This window comes from Clupea harengus, chromosome 6, assembly GCF_900700415.2.
Source record: "Clupea harengus chromosome 6, Ch_v2.0.2, whole genome shotgun sequence".
NCBI classification, from domain to species: domain Eukaryota; kingdom Metazoa; phylum Chordata; class Actinopteri; order Clupeiformes; family Clupeidae; genus Clupea; species Clupea harengus.
This window is the reverse complement of record NC_045157.1, coordinates 29,427,044-29,447,884: the sequence shown is the minus strand read 5'-3', so window position 1 is coordinate 29,447,884 and position 20,841 is coordinate 29,427,044. Positions and strand designations below refer to the sequence as shown.

Below are 20,841 nucleotides of genomic sequence, written 5' to 3'. Positions count from 1 at the left end.
GGGACAAGGAGGGCGATTATCAGGCCACACGTAAACCAGGGTCACTCCCGAAAGAAAGTGGTAAATGAATGACTCTGCCCACGATTAAGCTTTGATGGGGTAGTCATTAGGTTGTCATTTTGCCTGTGTTGTCCATCAAAGTAATTGATGCCATACATTTCTCCTTCCTCTTTTATATTGTTTAAAAAGAAGGGGGAAGGATTTGGTGATTAATGCTACTCATCACTCTCTTGCTGCTTTCCCCCCACTCCATCTTTGTGTCCACTGTTGTCATGTATGCCTCCCTTTATCTGCCCATCAACTTCCATACACTGATCTCTTTGCCCGTGGCATTTTACAGGAAAACAGTACTTTTGGCGCACACAGACCTCAATACCCTGTGAAACTACTCGGCAAATGGTTTCGCTCAGGTTGAGGTCACATAATGAATAGCATGATAAATGATTTCCATTACAGCTTTAATGGAGTTTGGACTCTATTGTCCCATAGTGTTACTCTTACACCTCATTTTCTATGGCCCTCCCCCATCTCAGTTTTTCCTAATTAGGAGACCCACAGGAGGCAAGGAGGCACACGCCACAGCCCACACCAAGTGCTCTAGAGACCACAACCTACTGGAGGATCAAAGGAAGTGTCCTCTGTGGACTCTGATGATCAGTCTTAATCAGCACTTCAAATCAGCCAGTAAACGGCCAGTCTTACCACAGGGAAGAGTGAAAGCAAACCTGCCACCTGCCAGGTTATTTAACTTTGGTATACGGGCTAGTGAGCCATGGCAAGCACATTAGGGAGAGAATCGTGTGTGACAGACCCCCTTTTTTTAATCCTATGTAATTTAGAGAAGCCTCTATGGATGAGCTAACAGATATGTCAACAGAATTTATGTAGTAGGGGTACTCAATCATGTTGGTAACAGAATACCATACATGTGACATATACGAGTGAGAAAGACAAAGCTGAAAACCTCTGTTGACTAGAACTGCCAGATATACCACATCTGAAATCTTGCTTATGTTGGTGAGTTCACAAGAACTAAACTCGGTTCCTGCACTCCAACTTGTTATGTAATAGCTTGTCTTCTATCTCTTCCAGTATATTGGATCAACGGGTAGGCCATTGGGTCAAGCTGTTGGACGCGTTCCATTTGAACAGACTGGCGTGTATAGTCTTTGAAATAGGTCTCATTGGCCATACAATGTAAATGCTGTCCAGAGAAAGTGTGAGATCACACCTCCTCAGTTGAATTTACAGCTATCATTCCCGTAGAAAGGAATCAATTGTTCCACAATCCATCACCGATTGCCACTGTGTTCCTCCACTTACTCCAAATCTGTATTTCCGTCGCTGAACCGGTAGAGCAGTAGTAGGTTAATACCAAGGTGCTGAGTTCAATGCGAAAATCGCTTCAGATAAACATGTCTGCTAAATGACTGAATGTGAATGTAACGCTGCCCAGATAAGCTTTTCTAATCCCAGTTGATCCCTGTCTGGGCTTTTTTTGAATACAAAGAGTGTGCATGAGAGACTGGACTTACCCAATTCACACCACCAGCAGCAATGCTGTGTTCTTACTCTTTTGTGTCAAACTGTGGAAAAGGATGAAGGGCATATCAGATTTCAGCCACTGAAACTGAGACTTGTAAGTAACTCTGAAACAGCTAGATCTTCATTTCTGCTGCAACTTAGGCAGACCAACAAAAGCAATAGCCTATCAAAAAAAGATTAGGCTCTGCATCTAACACTTTACATATGCACATGGCCAATTATTGGTCAGGAATTTAATCAGATAAATAGGGCCCCCCAAGCCATCCGGAAACATCCAGTGTTTAATTGTTAAGAAAGATCTTTGATTAGTTTTTTTTTGTTTGTCTTTAGCCTATTTGCTGTGTGTTGAAAGAGAGCAAACTCCAGCCACATTAACTATTGGATTTTCTTGTAGAAGATGTGCTTTGGACAGACATAGTATTTTGTATCTGAATATCAACATGAGTAAGAACATTTTATGCTGAGAGAAAGATTTCTATATGACAATGATCGCCTACGTGCCATGTAGGCACTGAAGGGGAAACATGAAGTAATGTATTGTTTGTCACCACAGTGTACTTACAGGGTCAGACATGACTCTAGCACTTTGTGACAACAGTACACAATCCAGGGACAATCTTGTTTAGATTTTGATACGGAATGTTGGTGAGAGCTTACAAGTCGGTGGCTTTCCTCCTGAAATCCACCCACAGTTGACAAGTTATTTGACACAGTGTCAAATAACCTCTCACCTCTGCTGTTTTCTCTTTGAAACAGCACGGCTATGTTGAGCTCCTCTCTCACGAGGCTCTAGATTGACTTAGACTGTCCCAAACAACCAAAACATTGCTCATCACACCCATGTTTTCTGTGATGCTAGTTTGCTGTTGTCGTTAATGCTGCACACATAATGCCTGGATTCAATGTGTAGCATTGTGTATCCTATTAATGCCATGGTTACTGAATAGCATTGTGTATCCTATTAATGCCATGGTTACTGAATAGTCATTTGGACAATCTAAGATTGTATCTCCATGTGTTCATCAAAATGATCTTGTTTTTGATATGTCCTTTTAAATACAAATGTGTTATTACTTTAGCGTAGCATCAGTCCGCAAATTGGTTTTATTGATGGATGCTCCTTAAAATGGCTTGTCCAGAGTATAGATTTATTGCAACGGTTTTGACCAAGTGCATATAGGGTGTCTCATTATGCAGAAATATCAGGAATTGGAATTGTGACAATGGTATAATGAAATGCTACCTAAGGGGGCCTTGTGAATTACAATTAACACCCCTTCATTTACTTGATCACTAATAATTTGGTTTGTTTGTCTACATTACTCAAAAGGAAATGTCTGTAGAATATTTTAGCAGCTCTTTTTCCAATGGAAATTAAAACAGTTTTTCTTTTTTGGCCAACACATTTTGTGTAACACGTACACATACACAAATGCTCATATTTGTTAGTGATATGAGTTTGTTCAGAAAATGACTGGGCATTTCTAGGCAAATAAGCCCTTTACACACTGAAATAGCTCTGTTATACACCACTATCAGAATAATAAATATAAATATATATAAAGAACCATTACAGGTTTAAATTCTCTTGGGGTTCTATGATACAAGAGCTCTTTAGAGTTGAAAATTGCTATGAAGCTCGAAGCCAAAGGATTCCATAGACCTCTACAAATGACAGTTAACGGGAGGCATTAAAGGGTTAAAAGAGTTGTTCTCTGGGGAGAAGCTGAAGAACTGTTAGAAAGCACCAGATACATATTTTTTTTTTAAACTTTTCTGTTACTAAGACTCTATGCCATGTTCATGTCAATGTCAAAATCTGAACATGGTATTAGGAAACTGTACATGGTGTTATCACATTTTGCTCAAAAGCTGTAAAAGATGTAGTATAGTAATTTTCCACTTGGCCTTTTCTGCTCCTACCTTCTCTACTCCAGCTGGCTTGCTTTGTGTCAGCAAGAAAATATCAAACTTTGAGACGTGACAACCAACATGCACAGCACTTTTCGACACTACAGGCTTTTTTGGTCCAAAGCTCTTGACTGTTCTTTCTGAAATGACCTTTCTTTTGTAAAAATGTCAGACCTGGGTCTACCAGGTCAAAAGATCTGACAAGTATTTGATATGATACTGACCCTTTAAAGAAAAAAAAAACAAGCTTCAAAAGCAGAAATATGTATGAAAGCCCCGTCGGGTAACAGAAGAAAAACGTCTTTCAAACAGCGTGGAACCTATTCAAGTTGAATCTTTATCATCTTTTGGAAATTCAGGCAGCAGAAAATGAAATAAAATGTTTCTCTTTGCAATACATTATCTGGTGTAAACACATCATAATGATTCTCTATTGTCTTACAAGCTCACATGGGTGACAAAGTGGCAGCATCCATGTTATGTCAGGCGTTCAGTTTACCATTTAAAGATGTATTCATTCGCTGGCTTTGAAATAACAGCAGCTGGATAAGTTGTTGGTAATTATGTACAATATCCTCAGCACACATCCTATTTGTTATACGTTGAACACCCGTGTGTTTACACCAATCAGAAGCTGTATAGTTCTACGGTGGATTTACCTTCTGCTTTCCACCACACCTCAATATTTAACCAATTACCCATTACCAGTAATGAAAATATTATAAATTGGTTGAATAAATGCCAAGATTAGAAATGATGGTACCTCTGGACATATGAAGCATGGCATTACACAAAATGAAACCCCCCTCTTGCGCACAAGTCCATGACCTCCCTCTCCAATATGGATGGCATGGCTCTGTAATAAAGCCTGGGGCTGCAGGTTCGACCAATAGCATGTCTGTGGCTGAAGTGGAGGCCCGGGACTGGCCCTCTTCCCCTCTCCACTATTACTCATGTTCTCCTCACAACCCTCCAAGGAAGAGGGGAGACAGCGGCCATTAGTTCTACAGGAGAAAACAAGGACTATAAATTTAACCATGTATGCCAATGGAGAGCCCTTGCTCACAACTAAGCCACAAATATATGGTCTGCATACAGATGAGTTGCCTAAATGCATCATTTCCATACAAAATACTAAACTACAAACACTGAAAATCTGAAAGGAAAAAATCATTTGGATTTTTATTAATTTATCAAGAAAATGACATCATTCATTTTGTTCAATTTCGTATCAAAAAAGCTGTGTGTAATTGAATCACTATCTTGCCAAGGCGGCCAATTCATAATGTACAAAGGAAAGTCAAATGCTCGGGGCAGCTATAACAGGTTTAAGCATTCAGTTCAGACATTAATCTGCAGAGTCTGAAAAGGTGTGCAATCTCACGTCCTTCCTGCGTGTCCTTCTGGATACGTCCTTTTAATATCTTGCTGAAATCACTGGATTAGGACAGGAGCAGGGAAGAACAAGGAGGGGTCAAGTGCCCCTGACGTGTCTTGTGTTCTGGTGTCTCCGAGCTCTTAAAAGATGAAAGCATCACAGTCATTAATGCAAAACAATAAACACATTAAAACATAATTTATATCAATTATAGATTCCATGTGAGCGAAAGTGCCTTAAGCGGCAGAGACATGCGGTACCAACAATAGTCCTTATTATTTACAGTATATACAGTATAAGCCTTGGCGTCAGTGACCATGGAGACCTGTCCTCTCTTTCGGCTGGATAGCAGGTCATAAAGCGGGTTTGAAAACTAGCAGAGGATGATCATGCCAGTGCCCACTGAGCAGTCTCAGAGATGATCCGCCATCTGTGGCCAGTTAAGAGGACCTCACAACGACTGGGTCATTACTGCCATGTCCTCATGCAAGGTCAAGCCGAGCCTTAAGCCACATAAACACTCTTGTGTACTCGTGTATTGTGCCGAGCCTTAAGCCACATAAACACTCTTGTGTACTCGTGTTTAACACGGAAATGGCTAGTGGTGTCTTTTAACTGCAAACGTTCACAACAGATGACAAGAAGCCATCCCCACATTTTACCAGAAGATGGGCGGTATTTTAGACCTACAAGGTTAAAAGAGGGAATTTGGGAATGAAACCACCTCAAGTAGCTATCATGACAATATCTGACAACATTTGGTTTATGAATGTCACCCAATACTGTTGTAGCGTACAAAGGTTTGGACTGAGAAAAACAACTTTCCTCATAATTGTGCCCTACACAAAGCAATCCACAAATAGGCAGTGAATTTCACTGCAAAGATATTTATATAGCAGGATCGTGTCAGCATTGTATATTGTACCTTCAAGCCGACAAACCTAGCAAAAGGACACATTTGTGTTCATGTCCTGTGGGGATTAGAACACCTGTTACAGTTCCAAAACAGCCGTAACTGCCAGCCAGTCCATTATCAATGGAAAAAAGTCACTGGCCTCCCAGCAGTGGGGCACATACTAACATGCGCTGTATTTATTCATTAACAGCAGGAGAGCAGCTTAATTGTGTTCAATGATAGGGCTCCAATGTGCAGCTTCCCTTTTCCATCAAGTGAACACTTCCATCGAGCGTACATTTGATAGCCACTGATAATTATACCTTTACTGACCGAATACCAATGGTGATTTCATTTCTTTCAAATGTGTCCGCTTTTAGTAAACCCTGGAAACTGCTGAGCTGAAAGACATTTGATAATATAGTTAATAACCAAATACACAACCAAATTTGACAACTGTCTGTCAATTTTAATAATGTATTCAGTGATATCTGAATGAGTGAACGTTTTGGATGCTAGTGTCTGGTCCTTTGGTAAAAATGTAATAGAGCTGAACATTTCTTACACACTCCTCTAATTACATAATCTACATTCTTTTTATAAGCCTGTGATACATAATATCTGAGAATGTGAATTAAAATGCCATTCAGTCTTGGCAATATAAGTAGGATAATTACAGCATGAAATCTTGCAACATTTTCTACTTGTCACTGTGGAAATGGGAACTTTGCCTCCCCCTTCAAAGTGTGCTTCTGTTTTAGGATGCCACTCGGCACACAATGCTGCAGAACCTCACAGCGCTTACACAGGCAACAGCTACGCATGGCAGTACAGCCTGGCTATAGGCTACATGGCCATGAGCACTGCCACACATTAGTTGAACCTCTGCCACACACCACAATAACACACAGGCAGCATGCTTGAGAGCTAAACTCACCCGGATGCATAAATGGAGAGATGATATGGAGATGAATCCTGTACATGAGGGAACGATTACCCACAGAAATAGGCCATAAATGTCTTACTGTCAGCCGCGTCTAAGATCACTGTCACTAGTAGTGCTAAACACAAAGGAAACAATGTGTTAAACATGACTGACACAGAAGCATCACTAGTAGTGCTAAACACAAAGGAAACAATGTGTTAAACATGACTGATAGAGAAGCAGGCTGAAGAAGGGACCTGCCAGAAAACATCTGTGCGGCATTAAAAAAAAATAAGTCCAGGTGTGCACCAAACAAGTCAATTCGCTTTTTTGGGGATTTTTTTTTTTTACTTCTCTCTCTGATATTAATAATTTAGCATCTGAATATTGGTATTGCGGCAGGCAATTCACCTGAACTTGTCAGTGAATTTTTTTCAACTTCTAGCTGTTAGCCCATGGGAACAAACAACAGTTAACATGTACGAGCGTGATCCTGCTCCCGCCAGAGAGAAGCTGCTGAGCAGAAACAATTGGCCTCGCAGTGTGTCTGACAATTGAACCCAATGAGTTGGAAATGTATCACACCAGTTACACCATTAACAGAATAACAGAAATGAACGAATACGACAAAAGAAAGAATTGCTTTGATTTCAGATGGAACCAGGGATGCTGGTTCTACAACAAGCTTCATCAGACTTCCCATCTGAGGTTATGCTTTTATTGCTTTAAGCCATGTTGTGAGTCTTTGCAGGCTGAATATATCTGCTTACATAGGCGACTCATCTGAATGGCAAAAATATTTGATGGTTTAAGCAAGCTACTTCATTCTTATTTGCCAGCTAGTAGAAATAATACAAACAATAAAAATGTGCCTCATGTGTAAAGAAAGTAAGTGTTGACATAATGGGACAGAAAATGACAATTTTTGCGTGATTCTTTTTATAGAAATAATTGATTCTTCAACGAATTCTTCCTGTGTTGTCATTGAGGTTCAGCTCAACAATTGTTTTCCATTGCTGGAAGCAGTATAACTACTTGTTGGACCATCAAGCAGCAATCTGCTGCTTGGCATAACTTTGCTTATCATTTTTATGGTACATGCATTTTGGATGTCCTCCCCCCTCTTGTTGAAGCTTTGAACCTTGTATCTGTCTGTTTCTGACTCACGACTCACCTCTTATCCAAGAGTATCACCTTAAAAGAATTTGATTCTCAGTTAATCTATCATGGATAACAATAATGTAAGACAGGACAAATCCTTGCTTGCCTTGTGGTAGAGATGGATTTGTATCCATTTCATCATTTTTTATTTCCAGTTTTATTGAGTTCAGTAAATCTCCTTCAGGATCAATACAGTATTTATTTTATGGACGTTATGTGAAACCTAATGTAGAGACTGAAGTGAGATTGGTCATTAAATCCTGCAAACACCCTCATGTGTAGATTCAAACTGAAACATATTCAAGGCTAAACTATGCCTTAATGAAATTTGCATGGCTTAAAATGTCAGTGCATTCAGTGGCTTTCATTATCATGATTATGCAGTAGCTCTAAAAATAAAAGCTTTTAAATGTTTTACAAAAGAGAGTCCCATCATATTTGGCGTCAACATCACTTCAGAGAACTGCTATCATGCCCATCTGAAATAATTCAACTATGAGTTACTAATAAAATTGTCTTTTGGCCTATGACTTTTCCCAACATGGATTACCATAAAGTGGCAAGAGCAGAACGCCTGTGTAACTGGTTCCATGCAAAGAAGGACATTTTGAACAGAAAATTGAGTTTGCAAAAAGCTTTCACATCACTCTAAAGAACTAAATACATAAAACCGTTCCTAATCAGATCAGTTTGAAAGCCTCTTCTATCAGACAACATCAGGTTATACTACGTGTATGTAACACAAAATTTTGAATTATAAACGGTTGTCTTTGAGAGAACATACCTCAAGGATACTAAGCTTTAGCATTTTAATGTCATCCTTGTATTAGTATTGCACGGCATCTGGCCTCTGGCATCCAAAACTCATAAATCTCATCATAGCCTCACATTAATATCTATTCATCTTATATTTATCATGGCGTGCTACATTCAAGGCTTGTGATTGAAGTGTTCTTTACAGCAGAAGTATGCCAGCAGTTATATCAGTATTAGCCAATCAACGGCTCAAGTTGGAAGGCAGTATACAAGGCACTGTGTAAGAATCGAACAGGACGAGGATTTTTTTATTGCCATGTATCTGATCATGAAGGAATTCACGTCTGACTAGCTTGGAAAGAAAAGGAAACACTTTCCAAGGAGGGCATAAAAGGGCTCACCATATTGGCTTTGAAAGCAGATGGTTGGTGCTAGGGAGGGTTTGGAGCTTGGCGTGCTGAAGTCTAATGCAGTTTTGTCGAGAGAGGGGTGCGTCAATGATTTAATGAAGTCCTCTCCTCACCTCCTCAGGAGGGGGCGCTTTAATCTTGAGCCATCACTTCGCCGCTTCGCTCCCTGACACTCACAGGAAATGCAATCAGCATTACCGGATGCCCTTGGGAGTGTTCATTGAACATAAACACATGAATTAAATGTTTGTTTTTTTCTCTATTTTATTTCTGTGGACTAGCCATTGGGGGCTCTTCCTCTCTCGCCATGGGAAGCTGAACACCTTGCACACACAGAGCTTTGGAAGTGCAGCGTATTGATAGATCACACACTTACAATACTGTCTGCTTTATACACACTGAAAAAAAGAGGGGATGAGGGATTGGAACTTTGATGTGCTTCCTCCCTTAATCCGCCACAATAGACTGCTCTTACCACAGTGGCAGCGCTGATTACTCCAGCCCAGACCCCTTTACATAATGTATGTAAAGCAACTGTTCCTCAGCCTAAAGATTATGCTCAAATCTGACAAAAACAACACTCTGTAACTGGATTCAGTCATGCCTGCAAATGCTAACGTTTATTTTGTGGATTAAATTACTTATAGACCACTGGGGGGGAAAAAAGCAGTTGCAAACACACGCTGTTTCCCAGGGACACTGCCAGCGCTGCACCAAGCGAAGCCTTCCTGATCTGCTCAGGAGGCATGAAAACCAGAGTAATGGCTGCTCTTTAAGCCCCATGGGTGTTAAACATGGTGAAGTCACAGGCACACACGTGTTGCTCCAGGGGAGTCTCTCAGCACGGTTCAACTCGTTTGCAATTCCTCTAACCATCTGACATGTGAAAACAAACAATTAGTCCATCCTGTGTCATTTATTGAAGAGCGTTTTTACAACATTAGTTCTTCTCAAAGCTGTTGTTGCCGATACTCTGTTGAGTCATATCGATGGTGTGATTGTACAGAAGGGGATCTGGGTAGCCTCAAGGCTGGTGGTTCTTTAATACTCGAATGAACAATTGTAATGTCGTTATGGATGTGTTGTCTTGAGAACATTTATATTACCCTGTATTTTTCCTTTTTTTGTTAGCTATGGCTTCCCCTAATTGGGGTCAGTACAGGTTTCTGTTTTCCCCTTTTGGAATATATTCTCTTCATGTAATATGACAATACAGTACTCCTGTACACCATATTTTACTTTAACAATTTTACTAAGCATTTTACTTTGAACACTTTCCCGTGCATTTAAAAAAAACATCCTGAAGATGTAATTACACAATAATTGCAGTTTATCATCGACACTTGCCTGTATTATGGGTGTCATGGTGATTTGTAGAATAGATTATATTTAACAAGCTAGTCTGTAATTAGATGCATTTCTGATGTACAAGTGTTGTTTACAGTGGTGTGTTGTTTGTTATGAAGATCTCCAAAAGCTGGCAATTGAGTTTTAAGGTAATCTAAATTACCTTGTTATAATAATGCACAGGTGTACATACCTGTAATGGAGTTTGACATTTGAGATAACAAGATGCTAATGTGATGATAACATGTGATAACGTAACATAATGTAATGTGATGACTGATACGTTTGAGTGAAATACTTGTTAAATGTCTAAAAATCTGTGAAGATTATAGATTTAAATGTATACATAGTGTATGATAAGTGACTTACCTTATGGGATCTGATCCCATACTTTGCAGCATGCTTTTCTCTTTTTTTTTAAGCAATACTCCAAGTACAGAAGGTTCAGTTTGCATGCAAACACTTCCATGACATGATGGCTTGGCTGTGTTTGTTTTACATATTTTAAAATGCATGTTATTTATATGTACGTATCTCTGTATGTGATTGTGAAGTGAAGGAAATGCAGCTTTCATCCACCATACTTAGTTAGTGATATGATTGATCCTTGTAGATGCTCCACTGACCTTTTTTCTGAGGAACATCTGATATGCAGTGAGACAAACAGGCCTCTGAGAAATGAAGCCTTGTCATTATACATTAACAAATCGCTGATGCGAAATACTTGTTAACACTTAGAAAACATCTGTGTTTTGCTATGAGCCAGAGCCAGGCAGTGTGAGCAACATAATGGAGTGGATAAAACTCTAGGAGTGTCCTACTGCATCACGTACTGTCAGGAATGCTGGAATCCCACCTGAGTTGAGGCGTAACCTGTGTTCTCTGTTTTCACTATATGTTTGCACGTGTGCTTTTGTTTTTGTTACCATGTGCTTTTGTTGGTTTATGGATCCCAGTCTGTTTACCTGATTTTATGAAGCATTTTGTATTCTGTTCTGCCTTGATTTGCCATCTGCCTGTTTTTTTACTAACATTTTTCCATCTGGCTTTTTGGATTTCTTTATTTTTCTGGAACTCTGCCTGTTTACCTGGATTTTGGATACTCTATACTATACTATACTTGACCTCTGCTTGTATGATGACTCTGCTTCTTTCTGCTGTTTGGATATGTAGATCCTCTAAATAAACATGATATCATATGAGCTAAATCTGTGAGTGAGTGAGTCCTATTCTGTGTCCTGGCTGTATATTGCTGAAACCATCACTCTTCTCAGTGAGATTCAGTGAGACTAATCACACTAAATGAATAATGTCACTAAATGTGACTCAATGAAGCATCTTTTTGGTCAGATTTTAACTTTACTCTACTGTGGTATTTTAAATTGGTCTTAAAAATGTAAAAATATACCTAATCTTCGATGGATATATCTTGTATCATGTGTGCATTCATATTTCTTTTCCAACAGCATGACACATGCCTTGGTGTTGCTCTTCTTCTAAGCCTGTTTCATCTTGTCTGTATGAGCAACCTTATGAAGTCACGCAAATGCGTTGGATTTGATTCTTTCCAGCTCCTCACCCACATCTCCCTTCTCTGAGGTGGTCATTTCTGAACAACTGCTGTTATTGACAGCAATATGAAACAATTCCAAACCAGGTCATGTCAGTATTATGTGAACAAAATCTATGTAATAAAGGCTTTTGTATTGCTGAAGGGTTCAAAGTCTACCTGGCCTTGGGTATGGAGTCAGAGATAATGTAGATCTACTGGAAAGACCCAGGAGATAGAAAAGACATTAACAATTTAATCCAAGAAAGCAATGTTACAAGCATTGTGCATTACAATGCATAAGGTATTGTATTTCTAAAGTACGAATCTAAAACTGTTTGGTGTGGGCATGTTGCAGATTAAGATTCAAGGTTTCTCTCTCAGATCCCGCCGGGTGGAGGAAACAGGGTGAGGAGGAGCCGAGATACGAGGACAAGACTAGTGGTAGTGGGGCCGAGGAGGGACACACTGAACAGGAGCAAAGCGGATTGTTCCGCATATTATCTAAAGCTGGATGTAACCCTCCATTGGTTAGGGGTAAAGAATGAATAAATGGCTGAATTACTGAATGATGTACTGTAGATGTGGTCTTCCTGATGGAGGTTTTGCATAATATACCATTTCCAGTTTCAGTGCCGGGGCACGTCCGTCTCTACTCCAGTGAGTAATGACTAAAGCCTGGCAGTCAGAAAAGGATAATCAGCCTGATTTGTGGGCTGATTCACCCCACTCTGACTATGTCATGATGTCAGTGTGGTCTTTAGTGATTATCCTGTGCTTTAGTGATTATGGTTTTGTGGATGTCAATTCTTCACACCTCTGATCAACAGCGTGTTAATGTACTTTTAGTGATGCATACAGGGCTTACATATGCCCATGACCATCCAAAAAATGGACAATTCCTTAACGTGTTACTTCTGTGTCTTGTGATCATCTAAACTATGTGCAAACGCCATGAACTGTGTGTCAGTGCTAAGTGTCTCACTAAATGTTGTTGAGCATCTCCACATTCAGATAGCACCCAGACTTTATTTAACTGCATGCAAAGGTTGTTTGATGTTGCTCTTCATTTTAGATACAGGATGTGTAATCAAAGTTGATCTCGGTCCGATGCTTATATTTATTAATATAGACCTGAGGCCTGAGCTGTGGACACTGCTTCTAATCACTCTCCCTGACTCAATAAGATCCCAGCGGCAATAGTTTAACATTATGTCCTACCTTAATTGAAGATCTTGAGCATGGTTTTGTATTCAGATGTGTTGCATGTGAACGTGTTCATAAGAAAATCAATACCCGGCCTGTTCATAATGGCCTTGTGTGTGTGCAATAGATGTATATACATAAGACTCTGCACTCTATTGCCAAGTCTTTTGTCAACGATGCAGACTTCCAATAAAACGCACAATATCTGTGATTGAGCTGGGTCCTTTATCTCTGGCAAATGTCACCCAAAAGTGAAAGTTCCTTATGCAGGCCAGCCTGGTCAGACTGACGGGAGAGGTGGTCAGCCTGTCATTGAAGCCCACACAGTGGCTGTTTACCGCCTCAGGGTGTTCTCTCAAGACCACCTCTCTTAATTCATTTTTAATAAATCAATGATTTAGTTTTGAAGATCCACCGCCTGAACGAGCACATGCACTCCACTGCAGGATTTGCCTGCTCCTCTGCATCTGTGTTTCAGAGAGAGATTTGAGTTCTGCAGGCTCTTGATAGCTCAGGTATCTGAAGACACCCTCGTAGAGTTTCGTCATGAATGTGTCTTCCCTCAGGTTTATGCCCTATGTCCTCTGGGGGCACCACTATACTCCAGTGTGCACTTGGCATTTACATGTTTATGTTGGCAGCTTTTGGATTAGCCCTGATACAGTGTATGCTTGAAACCGAGCTGCATATATCACCAAGAAAGACTTGTTGTGAGCCAGTGTTTTCAGTGTCTTCTATAGGACTGAATGTGTGGAGAAAAATCAGTTTGCCTTTGTGCTAACAGCCCACCTCTGCTTGGCTGGAGACAGAAACTGCCTGAATGGAATTATGTGCATCTGCTGCCAAGCACACATTCTTGGCTGCTTCTTGCATAATCAAATTTAGTGCATGATTGCTGCAATGAACATACAGTAGGACACTGATGTTTCACTTTGGTCTGGACACCTACAAAATGATCAGAAGTGGCTAATGCTGTCAACACTGAAATCTTGAAGTCATTCAACTGGGAAGTACGGAGGCGTAATTACACTGAATTAAAGTATCTCTGTGATGGAATCATTGGCCATTACAGAACCCAAGGTAAAAATGACTGCACTTAAGTTCCAGTCACTGTACTGCGGACAACATGAAAAATGTTCAGATGAACTTACCCTAGCAGTGCCATCAGCAACAAATCCATGGAATGTACGTTCTCCTGCTTCTGAGACAATTTCTCAAGGAAATAAATGTGCAAAGCTTTTCACTAGTTCATTTGTAGGGTGTTATGGTGCCAATAATTTCTTCTGTGGAACTAAGTGTGCTTTAGACAAATCATGGTTGGCCAGGTCCTTGACAAATGTTTCACAGGGATTGTACGAAAATGCCAAGAAAATCCAGGGATGCTGCAACAATTGCGCCAACACCCCCATAGAGACTCTTCTGTGTGATGTTCTTTGAAAAAGAGCGTTCAATGTACGATGTAAACATAAGCACACTGTTCCCCTCCCACTCCACTGAATCTATGTAGGAACACATGATTTCACACAAGGCTTATGAAAAATTATTCACCAGCCATTCATATCAGCTCTTGTACTGATGCTGTTGCAAAGTTCTTGGATCTCCAAGTCTCTGACCAAGGTGCTGAAATGCCTCACAGGGATTGTGCCGCATGACGGTGTGAGCTGTCCAAAGGACGTGTGCAAATGATGGGCACAGGCAGCAAAGCGGGATGAGATCGACATCTGCACTCTGACAGGACGCAGATGGAGGCTGGTTGGCAGGAGCATGCGATGAAGGAGGGAGATAAGTGGCTGTGGCCGTGGTGGAGGAAGGTAAGCCGAAGAAGGCAATAGCCTTGGCCATGCTCCTTTTGGGTCAACTAGAGGGCGCAGCCCCCAAGAGGGTGGGAGAATAGTTGAGTGAGCTGGGTGTGAGTGCGAATGGGCACTAGATGTGATGGACTCACTACGTGAGGTGGTGGCATGGCTCTTGTTAAAAGGGGGGGTCAAGGAAAGCCAGGGACGTAGCTGCTAGCTGGGGAGGAGAGGTGAGCATGAATGTGTAACAGGAGGGAGGAAGGAGATGAAGGCAGCTGAGCACCTTAAGTGGGGATGGAGGACACAGAGGTGGGCAAGGCAGAGAAGGAGGAAAGAATGGGACCAGGAACAGACAAAGAGAAGGCTGCTGATGGCAGGGTTGAAGGGGAATGAACACCCATGCTGGGCCAAGTGCTTTCAAAGCATACAAGGGAGATTGATTTGTTGGTGAGGAGAGAAGAAAGGATTGAGTCAGAAGGGACTAGGCCTAGGATCAATTTTTTAGCCTGATAAAGATCTGAAGAGTCAACATTTGGGAGCCTAAGATTGTAAGTTTGGACATCTGTCTTTGTTCTGCATATGAGGCCTAACTAATTCCTTTTGGGCAGGAACAGCAAGGCAAAAGAATCCTTAAACTCACTGTTCTGGCTCTGTTATCGCCTCAGAGATTGTGTTCAGGGTCAGAGATTCTGTGTGAATGAGTGCTCAAGTAAAAGACTCTTGCCATTTTGATTGACGCAGGAAAAGTCTGTCCTGTCAGGGACCGATCTAAAACCATTATTATATGTGGGCAACAATCCTGCGTTCTTCCATCTCTAGAAATAAGCATCATAATATTTCTTTATAAAAAGAGTAGGTCATATTGAAATGAAAGCAGTGTGACATGCCATTGTTACATTAAATGTAAAGGGTCTATAAAAATGATAAACACATGTAGTTGTTGCTGACATGAAATGGTGAATTGCCTGACATACTTTTTGAAATTACTGGAAAAGTTCACTGTTTTTTATAGTACTTTACTTCCAAGCCATATCTGAGAATTCCACTTACTTAAGATTTGGTTGTGAACCCAGATTGTGGCAATATGCATGCTTAATATACCCAGGGGCTTTCGAATTAGTGACTTGTGGTGATAGAAATTTGCTGAATACGTTTATTAAAATGAATCACTTGCAATTATGAATTATTCAATCAAATCCACATATTTCAGTCCATGCATGTGTTTCACATTTCTCATTAGCAAAGCTTATCACATATTTTTGCGTACTAATGCACCCTGATCCCTTAGAGTATCAATCATGAGGGTTATCTATTGTGAGCAACAAGCAATACAGCCAAAATACTGAGGGAAGACCTTCAAGGTCATGAGATTTGAAGCCTGCGTACAGTACGGACTGCTTTTTTAAATAGTCAAGGTCTTGCTATACAAAAATGTGAGGTGTTCAGTGCCGCCTCGATTGTTTGTGCAGTGTCAGCTTTGAGGGGAGGTTTAATTACCTCCCCAAGGAATGCCGGCAGCCCCCTTCACAATGCGGGTGAACAGCAGGACTGTTCCCCATGTTCGACTGATCTTATTCTGCCAAACTAGATAAAGGGTCCTCACCATGCAAAATCAGCACAAAGCCTAGAGGAAAGGTTCCTTATGCATTATGCCTTGTCTAGTCTAATGTAAAATAGGGAGGTAGTGTTGGCGTGTACCGTGGCACATCGAGAGTCTTTTGTCACACAAATTACTTTCAAGGAAGAATCCCCTTGAGCAGTGAGGGCACACATACCTTGACTTTTACGAAGATATCACACATTTCACCCTTAAAAATCCTTTTCATAATTAAACCATGCATACTGCTCTAATTTATCCCGGGCTTTGGTTTAGGGTCTTTCTTTATCAAAAATACTACTGTTTTCTGAAACACTGCAAGTTTTCATCTTGAACAGGCTATGTATATTTTTTCCCCTAATGGTCTGAATATTATTTAGGATGTTAATGGTAGCAAAATAAATATCTGACTAAAGAAAGATCACATATTTCCTTAGGGTCATTAAGTGGAAATAAGACTTTCTTGACAAAAAGATATTATTTGAGCCAAACTCGCATCCTCTCACATTGCTCTCCGATTTCAAGTCTGTATTCACATCTTGTCAGCTGACTCCCCCGCACTAGTTAGGAAACTTTGTTTATACGAGGGTGGAAGATCTAAGAGAATTCCTTGGCACTACTAATCAAACAGCCTGAGCCCACCACTCAAGTGTTGGTGGCACCTAGACATGAAGCTGCCACTTATCAAAGGCCCTGTCACTGTCGTCTGTTCTTCAAAAGATTACTGACTAAGGCGTGTACCTCGCCACATTACAGAGGAGTTCTCAGTGACAAAGTTTTGTGAGTTCAGTATGCAGTTGACTCATTTCACATTTGAGGTCATGGTCTCCTCAATTTGCTATGTTTACACAGTAAGCTATTTTCAACCCATTATTGAAAGTGACTTCAAAAGAATGCTGTGGGGAATAAAGCGCCATGACACTCCTCAGCCTTTGTTTGTGCCTCAATAACATCCTTTGTCCTTCCAAACCAACATTAAATGTGTGTCCTTTAAACCTTGGTATTTTATCATTATTTTGCCTACTTAATAGTAGTCCTGCCAGGTCTCCACAGTTTTAAAAACCGTTTCAAGTCTTTTACTGGTAATTCCCATTCATTTGATAACTCAGCCCTCTATAATAAATAGCAATGGAGACAACTGGGAACTAATGCTCCTTAGAGAAGCCTTACCTTCACAGCTGGACGGCATTCATAATTTCAGACTTTTAATTAAGAGATTTCCATTGTTGTTTCTGAATGCAACTTCTTTCCTTCTTGAAGAGCTTCCTCTGTGTCTGTTGAGAACTGAACAAGAACAAAGAAGCTTTCGATTCACCATATCAAAAGCTTAGGGCAAATCCCCTCAAGGTAACACAGCATGGCTTGCACTGTCAATATTTTCGTAAGTCTTCTCCTTAGAGTTTTTTTTGTTAGCCTACCCTAGAAACCGGACTTTCCTCCCAGAACTTTTCTAAACAGATGGTGAGAGAGAAGACTGCCACTATTCAAACAGATTGACTCATCATGGGGAATATTGTAGTTTATTTTTCAATTAGTGTATTAGAGACTACCCACGACAAAGTACTAACTGGATACATAGGAGTATTGTCCCTACCAACACAAACATTACTGGCAACAATAAAGACACATTGTAGGACAGAACGAAAGATGGCGGTTCACAGTTTGAACAGATGGACACAGATACAACACTAACAAATGACAGCAAGTGCGAAACAAGTGCAAAATCAGAAATACACTTGATGTACAAGATTTCTCAGGGTGGCTTTGATGTTAAGTTTCACACCATTTCAAATCCAACGTGAGCAAAAGTCTGCACCTTCTTCCTTATACAAAAGTAGCTCCATCTTGGAAATAATGTATGCAGTTGGACAGCTTAATTTCTGCATTCTGAGAAATGAAAAATCTGTAGGTGCAGAACAACAATGATTAATTTCTTAGCACCCCCAAACAGTACCTGTCTCATTGTACTTCCATTGTAAGAATGTTGGAGGTGGACAGGTTTTTCATTTAGTTTTATGAACAAATAAGCTTCCCAGACATTCTTGTACTGCATGTGGTAATCATTCGACTCAGTCTGTCCCTGCCTCTTGAATATCATTATCTTCCACAATATCTGGTCCTCCAGCTTATGGATAGGGTGATTCTGTCACCGGGAACAAATATTAGGTTAAGCTAAACACTGTGCGGAAATGTTTGTGAGCAGCATTGTGACAATACTTGATACCTGAGGCGTTTGTGGCATCTGCTGACTAAATGCAGTGTACTCCACAATGCATAATAAGCTAATTTACCTATGAATTAGGCATCTCTAGACAGCCAATTACACAATTTCCCCTTAACAGCACCAACTGCAAACATAAAATGTTATTGCACTAACTACGCTGTTTAATAGTCTACATGTGCTCAAGCCAGGATCCAAGTTTTCCTCAGTTAATGGTCAGCAGGAGAGCCAGAAACACACAGCGAGGTTTTGCTGAAGCCTGCATGACAACTATTAGAATAAAAAGGAAACAGTTTTGCCCTCGTGAAGTCTGACCTGTTTCAGAGCGTTCTGACTTGCTCCGTGCAGCCATCTATGTTCCCTGAGGTGTGGACTCTAAAAAATATACTGCTGCTGCAACATCTCTCTGCTCTGCTCGTTGTATTTGATTATGGTGCTTTGGAGAACCATCTCATGTCGCGCTTTGTCGGTGGGTCCTGTGCCCTGTGTAATGTACCATGGGCTGAACTTCACTTTGCCTCGGGGTAAGAACAGCCAGGCCAGTATGCTGAGTAAGAGAGCTGCACTCACGGGCGGGGGATAATGGGAGTTCACAGAGGGCTTAAAGCAGCCATGGGGGAAAAACAGTGATGGCCACTGCTGTCATTCTTTTTTTTTTTAAGAGCAAAGCTTGGAGTGACAGCGTAACAACTAAGCATCGCAAGCTGTCAAAAGAATTTAAAGCGACACAGCATTTTGCCTCCGAAAAGATGAGGTGAGAGTTCATGCTTTGAATCACAACACTGGAAAATAAACTTTGTCTTATTATGGTGGTGATTTTATAAAATGTTTGGCTGATTAAACACAGGGTTTTTGATGCCAATGATTCCACTTAGATCAAGAACTTTCAGCTTCTTAGAATTTGGTTTGAATTTGTCCGACTGTGATATTAAGAACAAGGGGGTGAATTTAGTGTCTTGTTGTAGTAGTAGTTGGATCACTGAAGGTTATTGATTTCTTTCATAATCCATTATTTCTTTCTTTATGTTGCAGTACCAGTCCAGATATTATTTTCAACAATACATACAACCTGGGTATGAATTGCAGTGGATTAAAGAAAATAGTCATACAACGGTCTAAATGGAGATTTAAAGGACCAAGCACCTGCGGATCAAAGTTGCTACTCTTCAGAGAAGGTTCTGATGTTGTTTCATTATCTCGATCTGATGGTGATGAATACTGGTATGTGCTGACACAAGGAGCCCTTCACCCAGGGAACCTCACTGAAGGGCTTCTGCTGTGCTCACTAGCCAACACATTCATGACGTCAAGATGATGGAAAAGGCAAAACTCATGACATGATTCTCAAAAGTAATGTTTAGGAGGTACAGTGGAGAGATATTTTTGTACACAGTGGAGGTGGACATTTTCAAACCTCCTGAAAGTCTGTCATGCTGTTCTTGCAGCCTGAGCTTAGCATGCCATCCTGACTCAGTATATGGCATTCCTGTAAACAAATGATAGCGTTGCTTGTTTCTCAGTTGACATGCAGGGAGATAGAAAACAGCACTTTGTTGTCACATATCTAGGTATTTTGTAACATTCACACAGCCAGTTCCGGTCACAGGCATGCTGATACACTGCATGTAGAGATTCACTTATCTCCTACTTCTATGCATAGCATTGGACTGAGAGGAATGGAATGTGAGGTTGGTAATGAATAAAACATGCTGAGGTAAATCTTTCTCACGTTCATTCTTTCTCTCTGTCTGTCTTTCATACACACGCACGCACACATACACACCCCCCCACACACATACACACAGACACACACATAGACACACACACACACACACACACACACACACACACACACACACACACACACACACACACACACACCCCCCCCCCCACACACACACAGACACACACAAAGACACACACACACACACACACACACACACACACACACACACACACACACACACACACACACACACACACACACACACACACACACACACACACACACACACACACACACACACACACACTCACTTTCACACAAACACATGCGCATACACTCCTCTCATCTCTGCGGGGGCAGCTCATATGGAAAGGTCCACATCAACACTTGGAAATCAACTCAGGGTCCATAAATCAAA

General features: G+C 40.8%; 1 long non-coding RNA gene across 1 annotated transcript; it reads left to right on the top strand.

Annotated features, from left to right (window-relative positions):
• The first annotated feature begins 170 nt into the window (after positions 1-170).
• Positions 171-19,999, top strand: LOC116220831. Its single transcript, XR_004163909.2, has 3 exons — positions 171-1,639; positions 14,720-14,894; positions 19,730-19,999. It is a non-coding gene; the product is annotated as an uncharacterized LOC116220831 (long non-coding RNA).
• Positions 20,000-20,841: the final 842 nt, after the last annotated feature.